The following is a 15,216-nucleotide window of genomic DNA, read 5'->3' on the forward strand; positions in this document are numbered from 1 at the left end:
GATTTTTATATTAAATAGGCAGAATTTATTTTACAGGATAAATCCCTCTGCTGTATCTTTGGCAGCAACATCCCATATTGTCACTACAGTGAGCTCCAGCATCCCCCAGGGAATGTGGGAGCTTAAGCTTGGTGCACTATAGTGGAGAAAGGCATGGAGAGAATGGTTAGCCCACAAAGAAACTATTAGTGGCATTAGCAGAAATTAGCCACATTAGTGGCACCATTCAACCCCTCTGTGTTCAGTGGATTGCAAGGTTCCTACTGTGACATGTATTCTCTCATCCTTTGTTCCTAAGAAATCGTCTCAGGTTTCCATCTATACCCACCATACATTAATTAAGTCTTATAATCTTAGCTGGCCTGCTATGTAATTTCACAGAAGAGTCAGCAACTTTAGGCAGGGTCTGAAGATATCATTCCACTTTCATTCTTGTGTGATTATTGCTTCTGGTTCATCAAAATCAAGAAATTTCCCTACCTAACCTTTCCCTACCTAATCTTTCCATTGTGTGGGATATAATGCTGCTTCAACTCCAAGAAGGCCACAGAAGTGCCCATTCCATGACACACTTGAACCCACCTCCATGGACATTTGAATGTATTTTAGCACTGTAATATCTCATTCACCACACTGTAGTTTGTGTTTATTAGAGGCATATAGGAATTTGTCCTACATAGGATACCATTTCCTAGACAATCAAACAAGTGCCAGGCTGTTATCTGTCAATACTTCCAGCTCTCATCACCTTCTGGCAGAGATTTAACCACAAGAACAATGATTAAGAATAGTCTGTAACTTGCTAATGCTCTTATCCAGCCATATCACTAGCAAAGGAATGTTGGCAAATACAAGTTTACTTTTGCAAAAGTTATAGCTGAAGTCAATATTCCCACAGAGCATCTGGAAGCAGCATCTGGCAAAGTTGTGGTGCTGAACAGAGTCAAGAGTCCTGAATTCTACCACCAGTTCGTCTGACATATTTTTGGTAATATTCTCAAATAAAAGAAAATAAAATCTTTTTCTTGAGTCTCCCTATGTGTTGAACAATCCTTCAGCACCTTTTAAAGTTCATGGGCATCTACAGCCAAGAAGTTCTAAACACTTCTACTATAAGCTGATTGGAACAAACATGTCCTAGTGTGAAACTCCCAAGCTTTATTTTAAACAAAGCTTTGGAGAAAAAGCTGTTACACAATTACTGAAGTAAAATGGATTTTTTTCAAAAAGCTTCATGTCTGATTGAAATGACTGCTAGTCAGTATTTTATCTGTAATTCAGTAAAATAAAGAAGTCTTTCGTTTGCAGGCCTTTTTGTGTACTAACAAAAAAATATTTTAAAGACTTATCCTGATACTGGTTGTGTCTTTGTTGGCATTTGGCGTTAGATTTCCTAATGTATCTCTTGGACCCCTTCCAAAGAAGAAAAGAAGGGGAGACAGAAGAGGGGGCAGAGAGAGAAGAAATAAAGAGAGAAAGAAAATTTGATTTATGTTATTTTTTATTTTAATCACTTCTCTCTAAAATAACACACAATGAACTAGAGGGTTTCAGTGGTAAATGCCGAAATATTATAAGCAGTTCAAATGGCTGTGGATTCTTCCCATCTGTCATGGACTGCAACTGAGCAGTATAACAGAAAAGATATTAGTTTCAAACCAAAAATAAATCATCAAGCCAAGTCTGTATGTCTAATCCTACCTACACTGCCCTACCAGTGACCCTTCCATGGCCAGGACAAATCATATTCTGTAGGGAATGCATAAATTCATTCTTCATGCTGGCTTGTTTTGGGTCTTTTTGTGAGGAAAAAGAAAACCTCAGATCCCTCCCACTGAACCCACCACATTAATGTTTTACACTTTGGCAATGCTGAGCTTCTCTCCAGCCCAGTCCTGCTTTCATATTGAATATCTCTGAAATTGTCTGCCAGAACATTATAAGGGCTAAGGCATTAGAAGCTGATGCCTGTCCCTGAAGCATTCCTGTAAACAGGGAAAAATAATGGCATCTCACTCCAGACATGAGTAACTGTCCAGGAGACAGTCCTTTACAGATACAAGAGTAAATGCAAAGAAAATTTCTGTATATGTTTAGCATACTCTTCCAAGGCCTAAGCAGGTGCACTTACAGGAAGTGTAAAATCCACTGAATTCTGTTACACGGTGCAAGAGCAAAGCTGCATCTTTTCCGCACAATTGATTCAGGCCGAGCTAGATTAATTTTTGAAGTTAGACTCATCCTGCTGTAATCTTTGTTATGTATAATTCATAAATGGCCTGATTAGTTTGTGCTACTTGTTTGAGAAAGAGAGCACCAAACAAACCTAGCAATCGGAACCTATTGGTAGAAGAAAACAACATCATTATTTTAAAAAACTCTCATCAATAGTCCAGAAAAGGGAAGTGAAAAGATGTTCCGCACAGTGGGCTACTACATGAAAACAAAGTATTTATGCTGTACTGCCTTGCTTTTGGACATGTATTTTAGAGTGGGGAAAAAAGTAAAATTTCTCACAGATGGGAACTAAAATCACAGATATACAGAATATCTGAAATAAAACAGGCCTAAAGTACCTTTTGTGCCTGAAAATCTGAAAATATAAGTGCCCGAAAGAACAGGCCTTCAAAAAAGTCTTCATGTGACAGGGTCCAAGAACAAACAAAATGTTTGTGTTTGAATCTGGGAAAGGACTCAGGGTTCCCAGATCCACATCTTAAACAAATGATTTGCCTTTGTTTGCCTCTGAAAATGCTAATTTGCACATACAAGTTACTAGTGTGCACCTATGACCATACATGTTTGTGGGAGAAAATTTAGAGCTTGCTTTCCCAAAGCTAACTCAGGAATCCAAATTTATAAGTCTCCACACAAAAGATAGTTTCCAAAGATAAAGAATCACAATTTCTAATCAGCTTCATTGATGTTCAGTGTTTCTTGTCACCGTGGTAACCTACACACACAATAAATGGTGTTTTGTTTAATCAGTCATGAAAAAGAAGTCCAGGCATGGTGAATCAGACTGAATCAGAAAGAGTTTCTTTTACTGCCCTAATCAAAATAACTTCAGTGTAACTATAGGACAATTCCAATCAGCGGGACAGGATCAGGCTGTGAAATTCAGATCTCAGTCCTGTTTTCAGTCACTCCTCCCAGAAGCTCAGATGAAAGTTTTACTTCTATTTCAAAGACTGGAGTTTCTGCAGGACAGGATTAGTTCTAGGTTCAGATTTTATCTCGCCTTTGCTGTAGGTAGCTTGCATCAGGCTGAAGTCCAGCAGAGGCAATAGATGTTCAGAGCCAAAAAACTCAAAATAATTTTAGGCTCACCTGAAAATGCCACATGAGAAAATCATTCTTAAATAGTGAAATGTCCCAGATTTAATAAAAGTGGAAATTAAATTTCCTTACTCCAAGTCAATGCTTTAAGGCATCTATAGCTGGAGTCTGCTTTGTATCAGCTATATATATCTATAATTAATTTATAGTTATACATTTTTAGATAGAAAAATTAAAACCATGTAAACTTAAGGCATTGAGGAATAGGGAGGTTTCTGACATTCTCACTTATACTAGTGGCATTCGTGTGGCTGGTCCTAAACCAGTTGTGGAGTGGAAAAGGATTACCTTTGATGTATGAAGATCAAAACTCCCATTTCTTTCAAGTAATAAGATCTCCCTCAGATGGATTTCAGTAATATGAACATGTTTTCCATGGCATGGTAGTAAAAATAAAACAATGCAATAAAACTACATCTAGGACTAAGTCAGTCGCTCTTGAATTCTTAGTGGAATGTCAAACAAACTCACAGCTGGTGTTAACAGTTTCTAATGTAACGCTGATATGCAAAGAAAAATTATAAAAGCAATGTGGGCAGTAAAACTTGAAATAATTTTGCAGCTCTGGTGACATCATAACAAGCTTGATCAGTGGCCTGATACAACCACAAGTTACCTATGATACAACCACAACTGTAACAATTTTTTCCAGAATTTCAGTTTTTAAAGGAGCTTTAGTAATGTGGGTGGAGAAGGAATATACTGTAGAACTTGTCTTTTTATCTGTTTTCAGTTCCTGTTCAGACTATGTAATGAACTTTATTCCTTTCCCTTGCTAATTGTACCTTCTCTCCTAGAGGCACTAAAACCTCAACATTATCACAGCCATTGCTTTCATCACACTTTCATAAGTAACTAATTTTTTTTTCAAAGCAAACCAATTGTTTTAATTGAGTACTTGATCCTTGAATTTTCAAGTACTGCTAATTTCAGTATATTAGAGAACATTTCAATGCAAATACTTTAGAGATAGGTAAGATGAAAACAGTGGTTCAGTGTGAGAGAGTGGGAGAAGTAGGAACCAGACCCTGTGCTTCTGAGAGTGGGAACCCTTTCCACTTCTTGAGTAGAATCTTTCAGAGTGGTTTCTGAACTTCTGGGGCTTTTCTGTTAAGTCAGGACAAGTGGAAGTGAGGGCTATTGAATGCCATGCTAAAGCCAAGGGGAAACATAAGAGCAGAAAAAATTACTGTGGCTATCAAATTCACATTCCTCATGGATGGCACCTTGGTAATAACAGCACACTGAACTGCTTTGTTTTAACATATTTGTAATGGGTTGTTTCCAGTGAAATGCTACATATTATGAAAGACTGCTCAGCCAGAAAAAAAAAAAAGCCAAATGTGCTATTTTCTGTCTTTTGTTTAAATCCTGCTGTGGCTCCCATTGGTATCAGTCATGTAAAGGCAGGGAAACACCTGTACATTTACTCATTTCATCTATTCAGTTCAGAACCAAGTTTCCACTGCAGTCTTTGCTTTTTATCTAATTTTCCGTCTGAGCTGGCAGAAGATCAAGAAGGTCAAGTGATTTACTCGGGATCACATAATGAGTCAGAACCTTGAGCCCAGATTAAACCAGGACAGTCTCTGGCTCCAGTACACAGGACTTGCCTACTCAGTAAACCACACCAGCTCCAGCTGTTTTCCCTCCTCACATGAGCAGAATATGAGGAAGTTTGTAGAGAATCTGTCTAAAGCAGAAAATCATCCAGCAGCAGGCTGTCTGTAGTGAAATGCTGGATTTAAGGTGGAGATAAATCAATACCCAGAACTGTGTGCTACCTGGTACTGTACTTTAAATTTCTTATCTCCTTCAAATATCTGTCTTATCCAAGAAATAGAGAAAGGTTTTCATAAAATTTTTGTTATCACATGTAATCTCTGAAGACAGAAATAAACAAAAAGAAAATATTTCACCACAGAACATTCCTGCAGCTGCTGAGCTCATGCTTTTATTCATCTAGTAGATGGAGAAGCTGCATCACTATTTGGTAAAATCACAGCAGAAGAGAAGCCTAATCTAGATGAATTACAAGCAAGAGTCAGTGTTTCAAGTATTCACCACAGATACAAATTAATCTTCATGGCAAAATTAGAGAGCTCTTACAGGTTACTGAGAACACCTGAAGGGGAATTTAAGAGTACATATAATTTCTACTGGTGTAAGGTAGGAGCATTAGGAATTATCACTGCAGCTTGAAGCTCTCAATTTTTTTAACATCTTGTCTGAGTTAATAAATTTGAGCTTTAATTAGGTAAGGGCTGAAACATATCTTACATGGGAGACCGCTATAATATCAAACTTAAAGGGAAGACAGGGAATCTGATGCTATTCTATCATCAATGCAAGCTCTGCAACAGCCAAGAAAACCAAGGTACACTTTATGTAATTAATCAATTAGAGGATTAATTTGAATTAAACACTATTCCCAGTAGGAATGCTGCTGAAAACCTTTGAAGAAAGCTATGTATGTCACAAACAAACAGATGAGGTACTTCTGATTTGTTGATCAGCAATGTCAGCCTAAGTAACCATTTGAATGCTACACTGGTCCCAGTTCTATCACTATTTAGTGTTCTGGCATCAGTTCATCTGGTACTTACAGTCTCACCAAGTCCCATCCACTAAAAATTGACATTTTGGCCCATCCAGCTCTTACTACCCTGACTCTGTCAGACCCTCCCCTTTGATTCCAACAAGCATTTACGAAATTCTCTGTGAAAGGCCATCTAAAGGCAAAGGACCAGGAACACTTCAGCACCTATCTATAAGTTAGACTGTAACTGTCCCTGAATTCCTCAATCCTATCACCACTGTTACCAGCAAAATCCCATATACACAAAGCAAACTGGTGGGAGATCATCCTCAAAGAAGATGCACATTCCTCTGGAGGAGGCACCTTGTATCCACATCCCAAGTATTGCTCTCTGCATAGTGCTTGGTTTCCACCAGTCACAAAACTGCTTCCTGCACCCTGGTAGTGCAGAGACTAAACTGCACCACTGAGGTACAGACACAGAAACACCACAGCTTATAAGAATGCCCTAAAAATAGATACAGCCCACGTGATCCAGCTCTAGGATGCTCACACCCGAGAGGCTGCTCTTTCTCACTTACTCACTAGATCATAACAATGAGTGTGAAGGTGCTGACCCTCAGGAAATGCCAACAATTCAAATTATACAATGTATGTCCCTTGAAACACAGACTGTCATGAATGTATTAAACATGTGCTACCTTGACACCTACCAGAATGATGAATAAAGTTTGAGACCAATTTTTTTAATCATATGGTGCTGGAAAGATGTACAAATTATTTTACACACCTTTAGGATAAAAGCTGTTTTTGACAGCTTCTTGCTTAGAACCTTCAGAACTGGATCACAGTGGTGACACTCACTCATCCATCCTAGAGCAGGAATATTCTGCATTGCTCACACAGGCCTACAGAAGGAATTCCCTTGAGAAGGAGAATGTGCTTTCTTCTTCATGTTGCACTAGTCTGACCTTATTTTCTCTAAAACAAAGAAAGATCACTGCGCATACCAATGTGTGCCTGCACCTCTCTTTGTGTTTCTCTGTGCATGTGTGTATATATGTATAAATTTGCATATTAAAAGCTTGACAGATTAATTCACTGTGTGCACGCTTGCTCCCAAGGAGCACGCCGAGCATCTGGCTCAGTGTGCAGTGGGAAGGGCCTCCAGGGATGAGCACAATACCTGAGTCTGCCTGGAACAAACCACCACCACTTCCACTCACAGAGGAAGTTAACAGGGCCATAGCCCCCAGCTGCTGCCAGCATACTTTCTTTTAAAAGCTACAAGATAAAGTTCTACTTGATAATTCCGTGTAAGTTCACACAAACAAAATTGACTCATAAGAAAATTGCTGGGACTTAAAAGCTGTGAATATAAAAATATAAAACTCAGGTTTGAGGCTGACAATGGCCTGGTCAAATATGCACAAAGCTCTCAATCATATATTATGAATGCCAAGTAAAAGAAAATGTTAATATTCTGATTCCTCTCACGGTTGACTGTGACCCAGTTATTTCCATTAGTACTACTCACACCCTTAGTGTAACATTTGCTTTGACAATCTGAATTTTTCTGAGGTGAAACTCACATTATATTATCATCTATCAGACAAACAGATTTTTAAAAATACAAGAGAGACCAGTACACTGGTTTGAATACACTTTCTACTAGCAATGACTATCTCAGATATGAAGAAGGTATACCCATTTTGTTCAGGCAAACCTGTTGGTCTGTTCATCAAACACAGACAGCTGCTCAGCTGTGATCAGAAACCCAAAATGGACAGGAAAATAAGTTGAAATTATTCTTGCTATCTTGCTGCAGCTTAAATGCAATTTCAATGCCCTTAAGGGCCATTTTATATTGTTAGAGCTCTACAAAGATTCCTTAACTGTAAATAAAAGCAACACCTAAATGTTCTAAATGCTTTTTATTTTTAAATTAGTAGTCATCACTTCTGGGGACATAGTTTATCAAGCAACACAAATCAGATGAATATGTACTTTATTTTTCTGCAGAATAAACACTCTTCAGATTTAAAAAAAATTATTCTGAATTCATGCTGAATCAGAAAAGGAACAGCAAGCCAGTTTTGACTGCACTCCATCTGCCACAGTGTTTGGATTTTATTGCACGTAACACCTTCGTGTTTTGGTTCAGACCTCAGCTGATGTAATTGTGGGCCACCATGTGACCTTTAGGAGGAACACTGGCCAGTGTGACTTGGGTGTATCCTCAAGACATAAAAACAAGAAGTCAGACAAAAAGAACTTCATAATATGGGAGCTTCAAATTCTCATGACTTAAGCAAATCTCATGATGCTATGGAGGCTCACTGATGGGTAAGGGAGGAGAGGCTTATACTTGTGGCTGGCAATGTTGCTGATATTTCAGAAATGATGGCATCAGAAAAACACTTTGAGAAAATCTAGCACTCACAGCCAAAGAGAGGCAAAGTACCTTGCCTTCCAAAACCTTCAGAACTGCCCAAAGAGAACAAATGTCCAGATGGCTCCCTGTGAGGACCCTTTCTCTAAAAGGACTGGCATTTATACTCTTGGAGAGATGGATCTGGGAAGCTCACACTGACCCACCACAGTCAGCCTTACAGAAACTATTTGGTTTCTTTTTAGAGTCAGGAAACAGCATTTCCTATTTCCTAAAAAAACTCTCTCTAGGAAGTGTTAGATTTCAGGATCATATGTACACAAGGATGTCCCTCCACTCTCCTTCCTCTTCCAGATAGAAGGAATAATACACATACATAGATGGACATTTTCACTTGCAGATACAGAGTATGATATTAGACCCAAAAATATTACTATTTCACACAAGATTTTACACACAGAATACTGTTAACTTTCACTAGTAATGATTTTTTATATCAGGCTCACAAAAAAGAGTTATCTGAAAGTTTTCACTTGTCCTCCAAGTGAAATAAGGCATTTTTGAGTGGCTGGGTTGCGCATCAAGAAACAAGAATTGTAAATAAGGAAGTACTTTGACTAGTGCAGAAGATTGATACAGCACCTGACAGCTTTCATTACGTAAATCTAATTTATTTCAGTAAACAAGTGACTGGAATCATGCATCATTTCTAAACGAGCTGACCCTCAGGTTTACATGGTTGGCTGATATGGGTTTGAAAACAGGAAACTCCAGCTGTAACATGAGTGACCCAGACAGCAAAAAGCTAGACACCAAACTAAATTGGAAGGCAGGAAGTCAAAGTTCATGCTCATACCACAAACAATACAAAAATAATGAAGTTCCTCTGAGATGCATTTGGCAAAGCCAAATGTCATTGTGAAGCATAAAATATAAAAGAACGTATAATATAAATGTTTATAGAAAAACAGAGCAAAGAATTGCTGACAATTTTCCAAGTGTTCCAAAGAGCTATCTATCTGCATACATTTTCATAAACACTATATGTCCACTATAAACTGAACACTGACAGGATGCCTAACTCCCTCAGGTTCTCTTAACTAGGCCATTGAAAAGCCCTGGGTATTGATATCTTCATTCTTTGGTTTCCTAAACCTTGATTTAATTCCCTCTCAGCTTCCAGAATACTGCTGCTCTGTTAGGCACTTTTCTTCTGCTCCTCTGACACTCTATTGTAAAGCAAGTTTTACTTCTCAAGGGACCAGCCTCGGCACTTTTGAGATCTAGAGTGTTCCACAGGTTCACGCAAAGCCTCCACAGCCCACATCCAGAAACATATCACTTCCTGTTTGCATCAGAGCTCCCCAACGATTTCCCCAGCAGCTACACTTGGTCTGTTGCTGTTACCTCCTGAGACCACATTGCTACACAAACACTAGAGACACAAAAGCATGTGCCTACAGCAGAGCCAAGTGCTCCTTCTGGGGACAGAATAAGCCAGGGCAGAGGAAAGTCTAACACCTAACAAAGCTACAGCTCTGCAAGTCAGGGATAACACTGCTGAAGCAAATGGAGAGATTTACATCTGAGCAACTGGTGGTTGCTGGAATCCTTAAACTAGATCTACACAGATCCCTGAAAACAAAAGTCTTATTCCATAGCAGGGCTGCAGCAGTTACATTCAAATCTTTCTAATTCCACTCTGCAGTAGACAATGGAAATTTTAATTTCATTTAATTTCATGTACATTTAATTTATCTGGAACTATCATTCATCCCCAGACTCCTGACTAGGTAATCTGTCTCATCACCTGCTATGTGTTCCAGCTGCAGGGCTGGAACATCCTTGTGTTCTGTAACCAACCTCTCTTTGCTACGATCTGTCCCACAGCCTTGAGCTCAAAAACTCCAAAGGTAATTTCTGCCTCTGCCTCTCTGAGAATAACCCTCATCCCCATTATGTCTACAGAGAAGGAAGGATTGATACAACTGCACCCTATATATCCTACAGAAGATACTTCTCTGCAGAACTCAGGGGTTGGAGCCTTCAGACACAGAAGGTAAACTCTGCATTGTCAAACATCTGCAAGAGCTCACAGCTGATCTAACACTTCACCACACAAACAACATTGGTATTTTCCACAAACCATGCTCAGATGACTTTTTTCTCTGAAGTTCCTTTTAAATCTGGTTCAATTTTTTTTTGCTTTCCAACTTCTCATGTTTATTCTCTTGACTTCTTTATTACAATGAATCTCAAAAATTATTATCCCCTGTTAAAAGAGTGGCAATCAAGTCACTGCTGGGCTAAGCCATCCCCTAGCCAAGTGGCTTCAGCACATGCAAGTCTTGTGGAAACAACTGCTGTTTGAGCATGTGGATAAATTCTTTTAAATTGCAACACATGGCAAAAGGAAAACTGAAACAGAAAAGACTGAAATAAAAGACAGGAATTTTTAAAAACTTCCTTTTTACTGAATGCATCTTTTCATAATAGGCTGGGCAATTTTTGTGTTAAAAGATATTTTAACATTTGAAACTCTAGTAAAATACTGTTAACTCACCCGCCAAGACTGCAAAGAACATGAATTAAGAAGCTTTCCAAAAGGTTTATTTCTGTTAATAGCTACTGCTTACAACAGAGGTCATTAGCACATGCCACCATTATTAGCAACTATTTTATTCACAAGAGATATCAAATCTCTTCAAGGAAGGCAAAAACTATAACAATAACAAGTAAAGTTTCCTTTGTCAGCAATATTTTGTAAATGCAAAATAAAATGCCCGTGCAAAGTGCAGACTTACAGGCTTGGGTCTACACTTCAAAGATATCGTAGCATTTTCCATTCTGGAAATTTATATAGTAATTTTGAGATTATGGACCCATTCTTCAAATGAAACTTTACTGACACTATTTACTGTTAAATTTGCTATGACAACACTGACCTGGTTTTGGTGATGCAATAACATGGAAAGAAACACAAGGCAGGAGTGTGGGATAAACTGGTATCTGCATGTACATTGATCTGTAGTGAAAATGCAGATGTGTTAATCTCTGAAAACCAAACACAACATTTTAAGCTGGATATTCAAGGGATGGCAGTAATTTTAAAGCTATAAGGACTCAGGCTGAGCTTGGAATGTGAAAAGAACTGAAGACTATATTAAGGCAAATGAATATATTGGAAAATATCTCAGTAATTATTCAGTGAAACTCAGTTTATCCAAATTAAATGCTAGCTTTGTATTTTTCAACAAGTGTTATTAATAGTGTTACTGCAGTTTCTGTAAAACTTCTCTGATATATTTACAGTGCTTTAAACCTTTCTTGCACACAATTCCCCATAAGATAAAGAAGTCTACAATTTCAGGGGGAAAAACATGGAAAGCATTATCAAAATGGATAAATGGATTTAATGACACGTTTTGTTTTACTTATGCCCAGTGTTTTTGCATTTTGCAACTGTAGTTGTGACAGAGCTTCAATTTGTTTCCTCACTCAAGTAATTGAAGTTGCAATGCTGTTTCCTGAATTTGCAATTTCAATTTGCTCATTCTTCTCCTGAGACTCATCTTTCCTCTTCATAGCAAAGGTTAACAGAATCAGTCAAATATGTCTTATCTGTATCCCAGATTGGACCAGTGAGAATTAGCAGAGAATGTTCTGCACCTCACCTGGTTTGGCACAAAGAGATTAGAAGTGTTTAGGAAGGGAAAGTAATTATTATCCTCTGTGTTTAATTTTGATGATAGGTTACTAACAATCACTTCAGGGAGGGGAAAAGAAGCTTTTTGCTAGATATTTACAGCATTTTCCAACCAAAATTTTCTAATACTAAAGATTTTTATGCATGAAGTGCACAGAACGTGTAACTCAAAGGTGAATGTGGTACCAACATTACACTGTAGAGAGCCTTAATGCAATACTGGCAGATACACAGAGAGTAGATTCCAGATCTGTTTGTAATTAAAGGTAACTTAGGTCATTGCACAGAGTATCCTATTTGAATATAAATGTTTGATTTCCTTGCACAAAGAAGCAGAGTGGCTTACCTGTAATTCAATATTATTGCATAGTTGAGGGCAGCCCTTTGCACACACATAAACACACTCAGATGCCACATGCACTCTGATTTATCATTTATCCTCAAGCAAGCACATTCAGTGTGGTTTATTATTTATCCCTGTACATGCACGTGTGTTTGCACACACTTAACTATAGACCACTGGTGGCTGTCAGCTTCTGTGCTATCTCAAAAACACAGTGAATATTATTTTGCTCTCTCTAATGTACAAATTGTCAAAACAAATCCCATTTCACAGCAAATTCAGTGTGTGCAGCAGATAACTCTCTCAGGCCACTCACTGGGGCTTCTCACTATAGGTCTTGGGACGCTCAGTGGTAGGAAAACTTCACCATCACCTGGGTTTTCCTACCTCAACACCCACACCTTGCTGTCCTTTTTTACAAACTCATGTAAGAAAGCTCAAGTCTGAGTCCTGGTGTAGTGGCACTCCTGTGGCACAGCAGGACTGTGCTAACAGGGAACACCCCCTTTTGCCATGCTCAAGGAAAATCACATATCTCTTTTTCCCCAAGGCAGCTTGATTTGAACCCAGCATCTTCAAACTATCAAAACATGCCTGTCCATCACTTGGCCAAATGGAGCAATTCAATAACTAGCAGATGTGCAAACAAGCTCTCAGAGCATCACTGGTGTGTCCCCCCAGTATCTCAAAATGCTGCTCTGCATGGCCTAGGACACAGCAGCTCTGCAGAGCAGCCTGGAAAACAGGCACAGGTAAAGTGTAAATCCTTATAGCAGAAAAAAATGGTTTGCAAGAGTCCGGCTTAGACCTCCCTATTCAAAAAAAACAACAACAGGTACTTTCCTGTGCACTGAACAATAGGAGTTCTACTTGTAGGTGTGCATCTAAATAAATTTTAATGAAAATAAAATCTCATGGAATTTTTAATTAGTTGAGCAGCTTTATGTGAGTTTTCCCTTACATAAAATAAATATCCAAGTTTACATATGCACTGTGGAATTTTTTTATCTCAAATGCTCAAATGATCTTTCTTACTTTATTTCTCTCTGTATCCTTCTAGATAAGGAAATTTGGTATAAATTTGGTATAAATTCAAAACTAATCTCTATTAACTACAGAAACACAAAAGCCTTGCTTCTGCTGTGCTATCTAAAATGGATTGCCTGTGCATGTGCACAGCACAAAGCACATTTCTCAGCTGGCTTCAAATCCCAGCAAAGACCACAAAAAAAAAAAAAAAAACAACAGAAAATTAGCAGAAATGTGAAGTAGTATGTATTTAACAACAATGCTTAAACAGCAGCAATATGTTATTTTGCTCTGATCTGAAGCTGAAATATTTTCAGTTGTCAGCGTCTGGAGCTGATCTTTTTCAAGGACAGGAAGGAGAGTTTTTCTAAGTTATTAAATCAGAAGAATTTATAGATTCAGGCACATAGAACAAGATCAGATGTGTCCAACAACTCTTCTTCACATGTGCTGTACCCATCAAAGGATGCGGAGGCCCAACCTGCCAAACAAATGTTTTATATTGAGCTGGAGGGTTCCAAATGTCTCACAACAGTGTCAGATAAACAAAAGGAGACACGAGAAGGTGACAGGGAAGCTCTCACTCAAGTGTTGCTTCTGTTTCGAAGATGAGTGACAGACAAAGAACTTTCCCCCACTTAACAACAAAAAGAAATCTCAGACTACTCGAGCCAGACAGCCAGAAATATCAAGGTTGTGCAAAATCTTTTCTACAATAAAAATAGAAAAATATATTTCTGGTTTAAAGAGAAATCCAATCAAAATAGCATAAATTATGCTTCCAATTGTAACTTTTAATAAGAAAATCAATACCATGGTAATAACATTTCAATAATGTCATTAAATATTAAACTTTACTGACCACAGAGATTGCCCACTTATCAGTTTAATTTCTTTTCTGCTAGAAAATAATTGTATCAGATAGTAATTGATTGGCCAGTAATAATTCATGTAATGAATGTAATAAATATACATTTGGCTCTGTGCAAAATTACTATAAAACAAATCTCCCCAGAAGAAACATGAGATGGCAGAATTAAAAAAACAAGGGACAGCCAGCAGAATATCCATTTTTTTCCTGTGATGGATATTGATTTACGATGCAGTGGAAGAGCTGAAACCACTGCCTGCTTTACCAGAGTAAAGCTGTTTATCAGCACCAGCCAGGGCCTGTGGAAGCACCCCTGTGGGGGAGTGGGACAGGCTGGGGCAGCTGGGGACAGCCCAGGGCACAAATGTGACAGAGGCAAGGATCAGGGTCTGGCAGGGACATGAGCAGACCTGGCCCGTGGTGCCCATGGCTGGGCAGGGCTGTGGCATCTCACTGGTGCAAGGAATGATGGCACTGGGGAGGAAATGGGATCTTGTGCCATGGGACACCTAAGGGCTCTCAGTGCCCTGACAGCAAGTCAGTAAATCCTATCCATTAAAGCAAAAATACAGAAATGTTCACCTCCAACAACCAATTTCCAAGGCAAAGAAGCACCAGGCATAAGAGAAGATCTATTTTGATAGAGCCACAGACTGGCACTGGGAAAGCTGATGCACACATTTCCATGTTTGGTTTTTTGACATTTTAAGTAAATTTATTAAGGGAGAAGTCAGCCTGGGCAGATCCCACAGTCCCATTAGAACTTGTGCATAAATGGGAAGCCTGTGAAGACTCAAATGGAATATATAAAAAGCTTTTTCATATATCACTGAAGAAATGAACTTGTTTCTTTTGATGGGTATAACAATTTTCCTAATTTAAAAAATATTCCTAGCACTTCCCTACTATTTTAAGCTGACTTACTTGAATAAAGTTACTGCTAATTTAAACCCATGTAAGACAGAAATCAGATATCAGTGCCAATGTCCTCTCTCTG

Source organism: Lonchura striata, chromosome 7 (genome assembly GCF_050655825.1).
Source record: "Lonchura striata isolate lonStrDom1 chromosome 7, ASM5065582v1, whole genome shotgun sequence".
Classification (NCBI taxonomy): Eukaryota; Metazoa; Chordata; class Aves; order Passeriformes; family Estrildidae; genus Lonchura; species Lonchura striata.